The sequence below is a fragment of the Podarcis vaucheri genome (assembly GCF_965113315.1).
Source record: "Podarcis vaucheri genome assembly, chromosome: 5".
NCBI classification, from domain to species: domain Eukaryota; kingdom Metazoa; phylum Chordata; class Lepidosauria; order Squamata; family Lacertidae; genus Podarcis; species Podarcis vaucheri.
In genome coordinates, this window is record NC_138763.1 from 20,100,009 (window position 1) to 20,116,660 (window position 16,652).

Sequence of the window (16,652 nt, forward strand, 5' to 3'; positions counted from 1 at the left end):
CCACGGCAAAGCAGTGGTGCCCAGCCTCAACTCAGACAGCTGCTCCAGAAGGATGCAATAGTTGGTGGTATTTAAAGCTGCTGAGAGGTTGAGGAGAATTAACAGGGTCACAATGCCCCTGTCTCTCTCCCAACAGAGGTCATCATGCAGGGTGACCAAAACAGTTTTTGTGTGTGCCAAAACCGGCTGTAAACCCCGATTGAAATGGATTTGGAAAATTGGTTTCCTCCGAGAGTCTGTGATCACCCACTCAAGAACTTTGCCCAAGAAGGGGATATTGGCAACTGGCCGGTACCTACTCAGTGTACTGGAAGAAGCAAAATCACCAGTGTTGAAGCAATGATTCTTCAACATCATCTTTGTTGGACTGGTCATGTTGTGCGGATGCCTGATTATCACCTTCCAAAGCAACTACTCTATTCCGAACTTAAAAATGGAAAGCGCAATGCTGGTGGTCAACAAAAGAGGTTTAAAGACTGTCTCAAGGTAAATCTTAAAAAAATGTAGTATAAACACCAAGAATTGGGAAACACTTACCTGCGAGTGCTCCAGTTGGAGAACAGCCTTTACCAAAAGTGTCATGGGCTTTGAAGACACTTGAACTCAGGATGCAAGGGAGAAATGTGATAAGCTGAAATCACACTTGGCAGATCCACACTCTGATCAACTCCCACCCAGTAACCAATGTCCCCACTGTGGAAGGATGTATGGATCCAGAATTGGCCTCCACAGTCACTTACAGACTCATTGTTAAAACCGTGTTTATGGAAGACAATCTTACTTGGCTACCAGTGATCGCCAAAGAAGAAGAAAGAAGAAGATTTTCCAAATCCAGGGAGGGCTTCCTAAGGAGTGGTCTTGCCACTACCTCCTTCAACGAAATGGTACCCAGTTGTATCCGAACACAGACCCCCCCAAATCCCTGCTATTTGATCTCATAAACCATCAAAGAAGATTTGGTAGAGATACTTAGCATGCTTAGCAAACAGACAGGCAATTTTCCAAAATGTATAGTAGATATTATACATTATTATACATTATACATTGAAGAACAGCATTTTGGACAGGTCAAGGTAACATTTCCCCAAGATACCTTATAAAAAAACAACAACCACACGCATCAATAAATGAAGCGATGAAATAATGACAAAATCCTGCCGCATTTTAATATCTGCTACACAACTGCAGATAGCAGAGCAACCCTTTTGTCTATGTCTGTCAGTGTCTCCGCAGAGATAAATAGCCAGTACTGCATCAGATGGAGTGACCTCACTAGCTCTGTTACAAAATAAACATGAATAGATGGCATCAGCATTGACCTAGTAACACGGCCATGTGCTTCAGGCCCAGAAGTCGTGGCTTGTGAAATAATCAAGATTTCTAATTCCAGCAAAAGCGGAGGTTTTTGCTCCACGAATAAAGGGGCCAGGGAATCGTGTGTTAACAGTCCCAAGTTACAGCATGGTAGAAGGTGAGTGCCCCCTTCAGGTTTCCAGATGAATAGCACTGCAAGCATTTGGCAAAGCTGGAAAGTGACTGATTTCACAGCTCCAGAGCACCCAGGAATGTCTGCTTTTGGTTTCCTCCCCCTTTCTAATTTTTTTACAATGCAATATCAAGCACAGAACAAATAATCACAGAAGACAGGTGTGAAATGCTGAAGCAAAAACAAAGAAGGGAGCCATCAGTAATACATTCCAAATTTTCGATATAATATACATTATAACAAAGATTATTTTCCAGTGGGATGAGCTGCATTTCCAGCAAATCTTAGTTTGTGAAGTTCTGCACATGTTCCTGTTTTATTGCATTATCCACAGCCATTTATAGGCTGGGGACATTGTCTATGTTCTATTTTAATAAGACAATAAAACCATACCAAACAGAAAGGAAGTTGTCCTTACTTTTTTTACCTCTAGAGGTTCTCAATTGATATGCCAATATATTTTTTTTCTGGTCGGGCTGATTCCTATAACTTGGTGTACCAGTCAGAAATGTCTGCTCTGGCTAGATCGCTCCAAAATCAGTCTAATTGTGGCTTTGGCCGCAGTTAGCATACGGATAATCGACTCCTTGCAGCTTAATCCTTTATCATTCTCTTCAAAGATGTTTTAGAACAGCCAGTTGTGGGGTGGGTGTTACATTGCAATTTGCAATTTCATTAATCTATTGAAAAACAGAAAGCCAATTATATGGCATTAAATACAATACCAAAGTCTCCCCGATGTCTTTTGTCTAAGTTCAGAAAACAGGGACTGTTAATAATAATGATGCGTATTTATGCCTATTTCAAAGTATGCCTCATGTTTCACATAAGGCCTGTCAAGCTGCACTAATAGTTTCTCCCCCTCCCCCCCCCCCAGCAATAAAAGTGAGTGGGGCAGAATGCAGGGAACAGTTTCTGAGACAGAAGCACAGGATAATCAAAGGAGCTGCAATTTGTATTCAACATACCGCTGTAACTGAATCATTTAAGGTTACAATGAAATATAGAGGGTCCTTGAACATTAAAATAAAATGCATCATCTCAAAAAGCAACCTGATGGCTTGTTTGTATCAGGGGTCATGCTTGTATAAAATGAAAATAGCATCAGAAAATCCATCCAATCACCAGACTTCAGGTTTTAGGGATGAAAAAAAAAATGATTAAGATGTCCAAGCACCCACTGTAAGTCACTGGAGTATCCAGCCACATCACATCCCCTGCCTATCTTTCTGGTCTTTCAAAGTCTGCTGATATAAGCAATCTTGAAATATTAGATAATCAGGGTCCACATGTCACTGAATACAATCATACAGTCAAACCTGATTGATTGATTGATTGATTGATTGACTGACTGACTGACTGATTTCATAAAACGTGCATTAAAATTACTTCAACTTTCTAATCATTTGGGTAGACATTTGCTAACTTTCGAGTGCTATGGTTGTTTGTTTTAAAAATCAGTCTTCTTTCTTTCTTTCTTTCTTTCTTTCTTTCTTTCTTTCTTTCTTTTAGAGCTCAAGAAATTAACAGCCAACAAATAGCAACAGCTTCTTGAGTTACTGTTATGGCCAATCATGAATACAAAAATGACATTCTTGGAGAGTCTGTGACGGACAAAAAAGAAAAAGAAAAAAGTCTACCATTATCCCAAGACATTCCAGCAGAGGGATATGTGCAGGTTTATTCCATATTTGTTTTGTTTAATATATACTCAGAGTCCTGTAGTGATTTCATGCTCTTTATTGCAGCTTGTAAAACAGTGGTTGAATTGCCCCCCAAACCTCAGGCTTTTATATACATTATTTACACAATGGGTCCCGTCTGATTGGCTGATTCTGCTTCCCTCCTGGAGCCTGATTGGTCTTTTCCTGCAGGCCAATCAGTTGTTGCATTCTACAATCCTACCAGCCTAATAGGCCGATTAACTTCCTCCTGGAGCCTGACTGGTCTTTTCCTGCAGGCCAATCAGTTGTTGCATTCTAGAATCCTACTTGCCTATTGTTCCAAGCTTTGTACATAACACATGTGTTAATAAAAGCCTATTCCTCTGAGTGTCCCTTTAAAGCTTTCAGCTAGCAGCATGGTTAGCCTTTCCCTAAGTGTGATGTACCACACCTGTTGTAGCCCCCTCTCAAAGGTAAAAGCAGTCAAATGCTTTCCCATTTCCAGCTATTACCAGTCTAGCCACAACCATCAGAAAGGTCACACCAGGTTGCCTGGTTATTCTCTTCTTTATTTCAGTCCACAGTGTATTTTATGTGAACAAAACACCATACCTTATTGTAATTTTAAATTATTCCTATGGAATTACTGCATATTCCTGCATTACAAGGAGTTGGACTGGACAATCCTCAGGGTCCCTTCCAACTCCACAGTTCTATTATTCTATGTACAACAATATATTGTACACAATGTGCAGTTATTTGGATGATAATAATGAAATGTTGCTGCATGGAGTGCCCCTGTTCAGCCAGACACCCATACTGTCTTCCAGGATTCTTTAAAACACAATTAAAACCCCAGCTTGTTTTGCAGCCATTGGCCCTTGTTTCCAGGTTTGCATGCAACAGGAAACTATGGTTAAGTGCTGAATCCAGACTTAAGAGCATAGGAAGCTGCCTGAGTCCATTTAGCTCAGTCTAGACTGAGTTGCAAAAGCTCTCCCAGGTTTCAGACCTGGAGATGCTGGAGAGTGAACCTGGGGACTTCTGAATGCAAAGCAGATGTCCTATCAATAAGCTAATGTCCTTCTCAAACTTGTTTTGCCAGGGATGTGTGAATTGGCCTAAAGGGGGGGGGGCTGCAAGCAGTTTGTGCATACTGAGCCTTATGAAGTCAGAGCTTTCGGTTAAAGGTTGCATACAAATGTGGCTCCAAATGAAGCTTTATGCATTTTTCTGTACATGGGAACTTCAAGAGCATCTTCAGTTGCAAAGTTTGGTTGCAGAGTGATTCAAAGTGGTCTCTGGAAAGTACGGGTGAGGCAAGGAAAAGCAGTGTTCATCTGCAAAAGTATTTGCAAATTCTTAAAGTGAGCCTGAAAATCAGGATGATCATGCTTGGTTGCTGATCATCTTTATAAACATAAACTTTATCTGGGGATAAGCATGTGATGCTTAGGTCCCATTTTAATTAAGTGACTGCATTCTCCAGCATTGTGTTGTTGTTGTTGTTTAAAAAAGAACTTAGAAACTTCAAAACTATGTGCACTTTGCCCACCAAGCCAAGATGTGAAAGCTGTCCAACTTTATAATGAACTAATAGGAGGAAATAATGAATTTCCTGAGTTATCCTAAAATGCTGCTTTATGTGGTGCAAACAGAATCATAGAATCATAGAATCATAGAATCATAGAGTTGGAAGAGACCACAAGGGCCATCGAGTCCAACCCCCTGCCAAGCAGGAAACACCATCAGAGCACTCCTGACATATGGTTGTCAAGCCTCTGCTTAAAGACCTCCAAAGTAGGAGACTCCACCACACTCCTTGGCAGCAAATTCCACTGTCGAACAGCTCTTACTGTCAGGAAGTTCTTCCTAATGTTTAGGTGGAATCTTCTTTCTTGTAGTTTGGATCCATTGCTCCGTGTCCGCTTCTCCGGAGCAGCAGAAAACAACCTTTCTCCCTCCTCTATGTGACATCCTTTTATATATTTGAACATGGCTATCATATCACCCCTTAACCTCCTCTTCTCCAGGCTAAACATGCCCAGCTCCCTTAGCCGTTCCTCATAAGGCATCGTTTCCAGGCCTTTGACCATTTTGGTTGCCCTCCTCTGGACACGTTCCAGTTTGTCAGTGTCCTTCTTGAATTGTGGTGCCCAGAACTGGACACAGTACTCCATGTGTGGTCTGACCAGAGCAGAATACAGTGGCACTATTACTTCCCTTGATCTAGATGCTATACTCCTATTGATGCAGCCCAGAATTGCATTGGCTTTTTTAGCTGCTGCGTCACACTGTTGGCTCATGTCAAGTTTGTGGTCAACCAAGACTCCTAGATCCTTTTCACATGTACTGCTCTCAAGCCAGGTGTCACCCATCTTGTATTTGTGCCTCTCATTTTTTTTGCCCAAGTGCAATACTTTACATTTCTCCCTGTTAAAATTCATCTTGTTTGTTTTTGCCCAGTTCTCTAATCTGTCAAGGTCGTTTTGAAGTGTGATCCTGTCCTCTGGGGTGTTAGCCACCCCTCCCAGTTTGGTGTCATCTGCAAATTTGATCAGGATGCCCTTCAGTCCATCATCCAAGTCGTTGATAAAGATGTTGAATAAGACCGGGCCCAAGACAGAACCCTGTGGCACCCCACTAGTCACTCTTCTCCAGGATGAAGAGGAACCATTGATGAGCACCCTTTGGGTTCGGTCAGTCAGCCAGTTACAAATCCACTGAGTGGTAGCATAGTCAAGACCGCATTTTACCAGCTTCTTTACAAGAATATCGTGGGGCACCTTGTCAAATGCCTTGCTGAAATCAAGGTAGGCTACATTCACTGCGTTCCCTTCATCTACCAGGCTTGTAATTCTGTCAAAAAACGAGATCAGGTTAGTCTGACATGACTTATTTTTCAGAAATCCATGCTGACTATTGGTGATCACAGCATTCCTTTCTAGGTGCTCACAGACTGTTTGCTTAATGATCTGCTCCAGAATCTTCCCTGCTATTGATGTCAGACTGACTGGGCGGTAATTATTTGGGTCCTCTCTTTTTCCCTTTTTGAAAATAGGGACAACATTTGCCCTCCTCCAGTCTGCCGGGACTTCGCCTGTTCTCCAGGAATTCTCAAAGATGACTGCCAGTGGTTCTGAGATCACATCTGCCAGTTCTTTTAATACTCTTGGATGCAGTTCATCTGGCCCTGGAGACTTGAATACATCTAAACTAGCCAAATATTCTTGTACTATCTCTTTAGTTATTCTGGGCTGTGTTTCCTTTGCTGAATCATTTGCTCCAAATTCTTCAGGTCGGGCATTGTTTTCTTTATCGGAGAAGACTGAGGCAAAGAAGGCATTGAGTAGTTCAGCCCTTTCTGTGTCCCCTGTTTGCATTTCACCATCTTCTCCTCTGATTGACCCCATTGTTTCTTTGTTCTTCCTTTTGCTACGAACATACCCATAAAAGCCTTTTTTGTTGCTTTTAACCTCTCTAGCAAGCCTGAGTTCATTCTGTGCTTTAGCTTTTCTGACTTTGTGTCTACACGTGCTGGCTATTTGTATGAATTCCTCTTTGGTGGTTTCCCCCCTTTTCCATTTTTTGTACACATCCTTTTTTAATCTTAACTCAGTTAAAAGTTCTTTAGATAGCCACCCTGGCTTCTTTAGGCACCTTCCATGTTTCCGTCTCATTGGTATTGCCTGACGTTGTGCTTTTAATATCTCCCTCTTAACAAACTCCCAGCCATCATGAACTCCCTTTCCTTTTAGTATTGTTGTCCATGGGATCTCATCCAGCACTTCCCTAAGTTTTATGAAGTCGGCTTTCTTAAAGTCAAGAAATTGAGTCCTAGTATGCTTGGCTGCTCCTTTCCGCTGTATAGTAAACTTCAGAAGAGCATGATCACTCGCGCCTAATGATCCTTCCACTTCAACCCCACTAACCAGGTCATCAACATTGGTTAGGACCAGATCTAAAATGGCTGTTCCTCTTGTTGCTTCTCCCACTTTCTGGACAATGAAGTTGTCTGCAAGGCCAGTGAGGAATCTGTTTGACCTTATGCTCTTGGCTGAGTTTGACGTCCAACAAATATCCGGGTAATTGAAGTCCCCCATTACTACTATCTCCCTTCCTTTTGCATGCTTGGCCATCTGTTCCAGGAAGGCATCATCTATGTCCTCCGTTTGGCTTGGGGATCTATAGTAAACTCCCACAATGAGGTCTCTGTTATTCTTCTCTCCCTTAATTTTGACCCAAATGCTCTCACTTTGGCTTTGAGGATCTAAATCTTGGATCTCTTCACAGGTATACACATCCCTGACATATAACACCACTCCTCCTCCTTTCTTGTCTGGTCTGTTTCTCTGAAATAGATTGTATCCCCCCATTATTACATTCCAATCGTGGGACTTATCCCACCAGGTTTCAGTGATGCCTATTATGTCATATTTAGTTTGCTGTACCAAGAGCTCAAGCTCATCTTGTTTATTTCCCATGCTTTGCGCATTAGTGTACAGACATTGAAGTCCATTAATCATTCCCCCATGTCTCTTATTTAAGGATTTTTTCCTCCCACCACTAGGTCCGCGTGCTGTTTGCTCCATTTGGTCTATGACATTTGGATGATCATCTTCATTAATTGATAGACTCCTACCTTCAGGAGCACTGTCTCCCTCCCCCACATTAGTCAGTTTAAAGCCCTCCTGATGAGGTTTCTGAGATTTTTGGCAAAAACATTTCTCCCAACCGTTGTGAGGTGCAGCCCATCACTTGCCAGAAGTCCATCTTCAAGAAACTGCAGTCCGTGATCTAAGAATCCAAACCGTTCCAGTTTACACCATTTGCGAAGCCAGCTGTTCACTTCCACTATTTTCCCCTCTCTCCCTGGGCCATGTGGTTCAACTGGGAGGACAGATGAGATGACAATTTGTGCATTTAGTTGCTTCAATTTCCTGCCGAGAGCCTCGTAGTCTCTTTTGATCTTCTGGAGGCTATTGCTTGCAGTGTCATTGGTTCCCACATGAACCAAGAGGAAGGGGTATTTGTCAGTGGGTTTTATGATTCCTTGCAGTCGTTCAGTTACATCTTGGATCTTAGCCCCGGGGAGACAGCACACTTCCCGAGACATCTTGTCAGGCCCACAGATCACTGCTTCTGTTCCCCTCAGTAGGGAATCCCCTATCACCACTACACGCCTCCTCTTGGGTTTGGTCGGGGTTCTTCCGTGAGCTGTCCGTTCCAAGGTCGCCTGCACATTCCCTGAGGACTGACTTTGCTGCTCGTCTTCATATACCTGATCGACTGTAATGAGGGAGAGATCCTCAAATGGAGTCTGCTCTTCGTCTTCCATGCTAGGGGAGAGGACCTCAAAGCGATTGTGTATTTCTAAGCAATCAGAGTGAACCCTGGGCCTCCTACTTCTTTGAGTCACGTTTCTCCATATATCTGGCTCCTGTGTTGGTGAACTAGACTCCTTCTCAGGGGAGTCCCCTGTCTCCTCCTTGGTGGAGACGGTGTGCTCTGTTGCTTCCAAGAAGAGCTCCAGCTCTCTAATTCTTTGGAGCGTAGCTACACGTTCCTCCAGTTGCTGGACTTTGTCTTTTAAGAGGGCAATCAACATGCAATTGCTGCAGGTAAAGCTGCCTGCAACCTTTGGCAAGATGGCAAACATTGCGCAGGAATCGCAGGCGACTGCAGCTGTTCCCTCCCCTTCCATCTTGAGATCATGTCGTTGGGGTTGGCTACAGAGGTCCTCCATCATAAAAAGCTTGAAGACAGGACAAATAACTTCCCCCCCACAAAAAACACATAGATCTCCCCCAACAAACGTTTGAGACTAGCTCCCCTAAATCTAAAAGATGGATCTAACTCAAAGAGTTCTAAAAGCAGGTGGCCATCAGGAAATCCCCCAGAGGAGTTCAAACGAAATCCCTGAAACCATCTCGCACACCGTTACAATGGGACTGTTGTCATTCATTTTAACCTGGTTTCAAATAGATTGGGTGAGATGACCTTTCCCAAGTCTCTCTCTCTCTCTCTCTCTCTCTCTCTCTCTCTCTCTCACACACACACACACACACACACACACACACACACACTTTCTCTCTCTCTTTCACTTCCTCTGGCTCTTTGTAATATGAAGCTCTTGAAGACGACCTGAATGAGGGGGGGAAATAGGTTGCATCTTGATCTGTCTCTCTCCCTCTCTTTTATAGCTGGGGGAGCAAATTCAAGAGTGTCTGTCCTTCTTTAACTTTTAGAAGTTGCAGAGTTCTTCATTACCTCAAATGAAAAATAATCCTATCAAAGGCACAAATCCTCATGTTTCTGGCCATAAGCTAACTGAGACCGGAAAGAAAGTGTAAATAATTTTACCCCCTCAAGCCATTCCAATTATTGTTTCTAATAGGATTTTTAGTCTCCTCTGAGATGTATGGAGCCGGCTGTTAGAGAGAAAATACAAGGGAAAGAGAATGGCTGGCAGGGCAACATTTAGAGAAGGTAGCATGACTAGGGGAGCCTACCGCACAGTTTTGAGGATAATGTAGCCTAACCCCTCTGAACTCCTCAGAGGAAGGATGCGATGCAAATGGGATGATGTTATTTGGAATAAAAAAAGGTAAAGGTACCCCTGCCCGTATGGGCCAGTCTTGTCAGACTCTAGGGTTGTGCGCTCATCTCACTCTAGAGGCCGGGAGCCGGCACCGTCCGCAGACACTTCCGGGTCACGTGGCCAGAGTGACATCGCTGCTCTGGCGAGCCAGCGCAGCACACGGAATGCCGTTTACCTTCCCGCTATAAAGCAGGACCTATTTATCTACTTGCACTTAAGGGTGCTTTCGAACTGCTAGGTGGGCAGGAGCTGGGACCGAAAGACGGGAGCTCACCCCGCCGCGGGGATTCGAACCGCCGACCATACGATCGGCAAGTCCTAGGCACTGAGGTTTTACCCACAGTGCCACCTGCATCCCTTGTTATTTGGAATAGTGACCTATAAAAAGGCTCTACCCTTTAGGAGAGAAAAAGTCAAAGTACTGAGAGGAGGAAATGTTTCTCATGTCCAACCTAGCATTGGAGGTGGGAGGTAAATAAATGTTGGATGAAATATGAATCAGTTATATTTCTAGAAATTTACATGCTGCATAATGTTTTCATTCATAAAGGTGAGGGGCCTGATTTATCACTGAGCATGCCTAAAAGTGCATTTTTAATCATGCAGTGAGAATTTGATGATCTGTTGAGAGGAAACCTCTTACCATCAATTTTCATGAAATACCACCCTTGGGATACATTGCAGCATAAACAGAGAGGGTTTTAAAAACTATCAACAAGTAGCACTCAAGCTAGGGCTTCAAGAAGGAGCGTTATTGGATGATAACAATAGCAGCTTCCCCAAACGTAAAATTCAAGTAATGAAGCTGTCAAAACTGCAGATCTCTCCCTCACACCCTAACAGACCAAGGAAACTTTTGTGGGATGTAATCCATTGGAGCAGTCAAATACAACATTCCCTGTTTCCCTAGAGTGGACACAGGCAGGGGGGTGTTACTCCAGTCAGTATACCTTCCTGTTCCACTGGCCTTGAGTGTCTTCCCCCTACATGTGACCAGGGAGATGGGCGTGACCCTGGCTGATTCCATAAAAGAACCGAGTCACGCAGCCATCTCTCTCTCTTGATGCCATGCTGCTCTCCTGCAGCCATTTTGTTCTCTTGATACCGTTCTCTTAATGGATTTTGCTGTCTGCTGGGTCTCAGCCAGCAACACATGGGCTCAATCCCCATATGGGATTAATTCACAATATGTTCTGAAACTACAAGCTAAAGCATGCCTTCAGGGATCATACTGTGAACTGAATGTGAGTAAACTTCTTGTTACTTTTTTTCTTTTAAGAGGGGTCAAAAGGAACACCAGGAATAATCCAGCCTGATCAAGCCAGACTGGATTGCTTAGCTAAAGAGATTCAAATGAATCTGCAAACTAGCTTCCTGCAGTATTGAGGGGAATCTGCTCTGCTACATGACTCATTAGTGGGAGTGAAGAAAGGATAATTATCAATATATCCTCTCCTACTATCCTTAACATACCCACAGCTTTGCAATGACATAGTTTCCTGAAGCGCCTTCATTATACAGTTACTGGTGAAGGTTGATATGGTAGATAGTGAATGGAGATCAGGTAGGGTCAAAGGGTCCATGCACAACCCTATTGCTGGAAACAGCAGTAGGGAAATGTGTTGTTGCACCCAGGTCCTTCTCACAGGCTTGCCATAGGCATCTAGTTACACACTGTGAAAACAGGACACCAGGCTACTGGCCAAATCCAGTTGAGTTATTCTTATATTCTTATTTCCCACTATAGGTCTTGCTAAATGTTCCCTCAATGAGGATGTTTCATGCATTCTACATGACAATGTCATTCCCCCCCCCCTCCGTGGATCCATGCAAACCAGCCCCCTCACTCACTTGTGAGTGGAAAAACAACTTCCAGGTCATAGGATGCCAGGCAGCTTGGCACATCTGTTTTGAGAAATTAAATGCTTAGAAATTGCTCGGACCATTAGCTCATATTTTATGAATCACATAAACATGTCTCCTACTTTTCTCAGCTCCCCAGTCTCATTATTTATAAATATACTTAATGTTACACACTTGACTCCCGTTCTTTGCTTTTTAATGTCTTGTAGATAAGAGCGGATTTATTGGATAGCCTCATATAAAAGTTTCTTTTCTGCATTTAGCTGGTGAACTTTCATGCTTTTTTTAAAAAAAGATATATATGATCATTTGGTTCAGCTGTGGTGAATTTTTCTTCCCACAGGATGATGGGAATTGTAGTCCAATCATACCCGGAGAGCCACAGGTTCACCATTATAGTTCATAAATGTTTTTTTTTTCTTTTTTTTCCATGACAAGGCATGCTTTCCTGAATCATGCTGTGGGTCCCGGTGGTAAATCAGGATTTTTCTCCTAACGGAAAGTCTCTCTAAGAAGATTAAAAATTAAACTCTCCATGAATTTTTCAGTGAAGTGTCTTGGTAGTTTGGGATGGCCCTTTTCCCCTTCCTTAGTTAAATTACGAAAATGAACTTCTTCCTCTTGAATCTCTCTATCAAGTCATGTTCTTTTTTTAAAAAAACCCCACACAAAACCAAGTCATGATTGAAATTATCTATAGTGTAGGAAGATGGAAGTTATTCTAGCTGTGTGAGGAGGGGAATAATCTAACTGCGGTGAAATATAGAATGCTATATAGACAGACATTGCATGGCTGGTAATTTGTCCCTACTGAACCTGCATTCCTTTTCATTCCAATGCCTTGCAGAATTTTGGGTCTTAATTTAGTTTCGTTAGAAAAAATGGCAAAGTTAATATACTTTCACTCCTTAGGAGCCACTTTCGATAATTATTAACAATGCATCTTTCAAACTCATCCATATTTCAAAAGTATATTTCAGGTATGCTTCTTTGACATGTATTCCCCCTTCCCCCTCCCGCCCACCGTACTTGTCTCAAGGAATGCTTTTTAAAACTCTTGTCCTATTGTTAATAGGAGAAATGAAAAGTTTCTCAATTTGTCCTTTAATGTTTCTGCAATGATGGCATTAATACATTAAACCGCTTGGATGGACCTCTCTATTATCCCAGTATATTAAATTCCTTAAACATCTTTGAGCAAAAGAGATTTTGTTCTTCTGAAGGTAGAAGAATAAATCTTTGAAAAGGACCAGATTGGAAATGAAAGTACGGGTTGCGGTAGAAGTGGAAAAGGGGAATCAGAGAACCTGGGCATTTAAAATAGCCAAGAAGGTATTTTAGACATAGATTTCTTAGTTGGTGGGGTATCAGTGAATATTCAGAGGTTGATCCTTGCAAATTTCAACTACTTTAACTTTCAGGTCTCTCACAGAAATTGGTGGTGGGATGCATGTCTGACCGTAACACTGTTACAGAACATATTCCACTATAATAAATTACAACCGTTTTTAAAAAAGAATTTGATTAGCACAATCCAACAAACAGCACAATTCAACCAGCATCTGAGACGGAGTGGGAGCCATCAGAACTTACTAAGGTAAAGGTAAAGGGACCCTTGACCATTAGGTCCAGTCGTGGCCGACTCTGGGATTGCGGTGCTCATCTCGCTTTATTGGCCGAGGGAGCCGGTGTACAGCTTCCGGATCATGTGGCCAGCATGACTAAGCTGCTTCTGGTGAACCAGAGCAGCACACGGAAACGCCATTTACCTTCCCTCCAGAGCGGTACCTTTTTATCTACTTGCACTTTGACGTGCTTTTGAACTACTAGGTTGACAGGAGCAGGGACTGAGCAATGGGAGCTCACCCCATCATGGCGATTCGAACCGCCAACCTTCTGATCGGCAAGTCCTAGGCTCTGTGGTTTAATCCACAGCACCACCCACATCCCTATCAGAACTTATTAGTGGGTATCAAAAGGTTGAATGGTGCTCCTTGCCTCCAAGGCAGTCTTGAAATGCTCCTCTGCTGCCACTTGACTGCACTAGAAAGAAAGCAGCTGGGATGATGGGGAATATTGAAGGCAAGTTTGATAAAAAGTGGAATGGTTCTAAGTGTTGAAGATGCAGAGCCTGGAAAGGACAAGGCTAAAGAGAGAGATTACAGTGGTTTTCAAATATCAGAAAGGCTGTCACACAGAAGATGGAGCAGAGGACAGAACTAGAATCAGTGGGTAGAAACCGCAAGGAATTAGATTTTGACTATGCATGAGGGCAAGCTTCCACACAATAAGAGTTGCTCAACAAGAGCTGCTCAACACTGGAACAGACTGTCGTAGGAGTTGGTGGGTTGGAAATATATAAGCAGTGGCTGGTTGACCACCTGTTAGGTATGCTTTCAGGTAGCTTCTTGCATTCTGCCAGGGACAGGGTAAGATGACTCAAATGTATCTTCCATCTCTAAAATCAATTCTATGATTTTATGAAAGCACCTCATTGGCCACCACAAAATCCAACAGAGCTTTAAACATGCTTAAGCCCTTTGAAATTAAGTGACTTATGTTTACTAAGGCTGTGTTGAACAGTGGCCTCACGCTGGAAGGTTATATGAAGCATGAGATCAAAAAAAAATCCAGAAAAGAAATCTATAGGTCTAGGAACTAAGCTTTTTCTTAGATGACCAGTAGGAGAATTTCTAGTTGTAGATGTGTGTTTACATTTTGTTGTTGTTGAGGGGAGTGGTTTTGGGCTGGTCTTAAGATCTCCCCTACTACAGCTTCTAGAAGTTCTTCATAAGAGCTACATCGGATTCACAGAGATCCAAATGAAATTACAGGACAGTCGCAATACAATGTGTCTTGAGTCTAACAGTTAACAAAAGATCCAAGCCAATCTAATTCTAGTTTCTGCCCAAGGAACCATGCCAGTTCTATTCCCAGTCCAATTATTGCTTTTACGAAGTGCTCTATATCTGTCAACTGGCTAAAGTGTGAAGTAGAATGTAATAAATGCAGTTGAAAAAGCAACTGGTTCACACATTCAAGGAAAAGCCATGTAGTGATGGATACTTGAAAGGGGCAAGTGTAAAGTACCTTGTCATGTGGCTGCAGTGTTTTCACTTGCACGATGTGCGTGCCTGTGTGCATGCTTGTTCTGAGGTGTCTGAGTGAAAATCATCCAAACCGCACAGTTTGTCATGGACAAGATCTATGCTTTTCGCCAATCACCTTTAGCCCTTTGTTTCATGGTTCACACACTGTTGCTGCTGCATTCACTAGATGGGGGAGTGTTAACTGGGAGGGGGAACTGATGTGACAAGCTGTAACCTCACAACAAAGCTGCATGTTATAATGTGATTGCAATAGTAATTAGTTGTGCAACTAAAATGCTGTTCTATGTAGAATGAGGTAGTAGTCTTTTGTGGTCATATCTTGGATTGTGAGGAATCACATTTTTGAATGTTTCTCCTCATTTTTAAAAGTCTCTGCTTTATAAAAGAAACTAGCACATAAGAAGCTGTCTTAAGCTGAGTGGTCCATCTGCCTTGATATTGTTTACACTGTCTAGGAGACTTTCCCTACTTGAAGATGCCCAGGATTTTACCTGGGAATTTCTGGGTGCAAAGCAGTAGCTCTACTACTGAGTTATGTCCACATGCGATAGAAGTTTACAGCAGAATCCTGTACATGTCTACTCTGAACATGTACACGATCTCCTTGAATTCCACTGAATTCCACGAGAACATGTCCAGTATGACTGTCCATCCTTGGATGCCTTTCCTATAAAGTGTAGTATGAAACACAGCTGTCTTCTTGTCCCAACAATCTTTGGCATATTTTTCTCCCTGGTGTTCTCATATGCCTTCAGCTCAACTGGAGGTGATGTGGACTTTGATTCAAGGAGTGATAGGAGTCTGTTCAACCTGGCATGTCTCTATGCCAAGACAAAAGTGTGGTGGATCCTTATCTGAGATATGTTGTTGCACGTTTTGGGGGCCTAATCTGGTCTCTGGGACAGTATATGTCCTGGAGTAAAAGCCTAAACAAAGCTCAACAACCCATGTTCACTTCATCAAATCTGACCCTCTTTGAAAAAAGTTTGGGCACCCCTGCTCTACAGAGACTCATTAACCATTTTGCCCAGATTGGCCTTACCAACAGCCTGATGAAGATCAACATCCTGGGTCAGGATGTCACCAGCACTCCAGGCATCAGCATTGGTGACCACAGGCTTGAGGTGGTAGACAATTTTGTCTACCTGGTTTCCACCAAAACCAGCAACCTCAATGGAGATGCTGAGCTGGAGAAGTGTACTGGCAAGGCAGCTACGGCAATGGCTCGCCTCTCCAAAAGGGTATCAGAGAATGCGATGCTAATGTCCAGTACCAAGATGAAAGTGTACCAGGTTGCTATATGTAAGTGCATTGTGGACAACTTACAATGCCTTCCGAATGCACTGTGTCAGGACGATTTTGGACAACACATGGCAGAACAGTGTCTCAAACAAAGATGTTTACGCTCCTGTCTCAGTGACATCTGTGACATTCTGGCCATGTCCACAGAATAGAAGATGGAAGGATAATCAAGGACATGCTCTACAGGCCCACTGGCAGACCAACTCTGCATTACAAAGATGTTTGTGAATGTGACATGAAGACTGGTAACGTTAACCCTGCCATATGGGAATCCCTTGCAGGCAACCGCAGTGCCTTGAGGCAGCCAGTCAGGTTATGTATCCACAGCAGTGATCAGAGAAGGAATGACTTCTGGGAGCAGTGCAGAAAGAAGAAATGTCATGGTGCATTTGCAGGAGCACAACGGAATATCTTCATCTGACCCAGCTGCAACAAAACATGTCTCTCCCGTATTGGTCTGAACAGCCACAGCAAGTGCTGTAAGTTTGACTTCACCGCCAAAGATGCACTCTTCCAACATCGCCTGTGACAGATGGATGCCAACAATAATGAAGCTACCATATACTGACCAAGATCTTTGGTTCAGATCATGCCTGGCAATGCTCTCAAGGTCTGTGGCAGAAAAA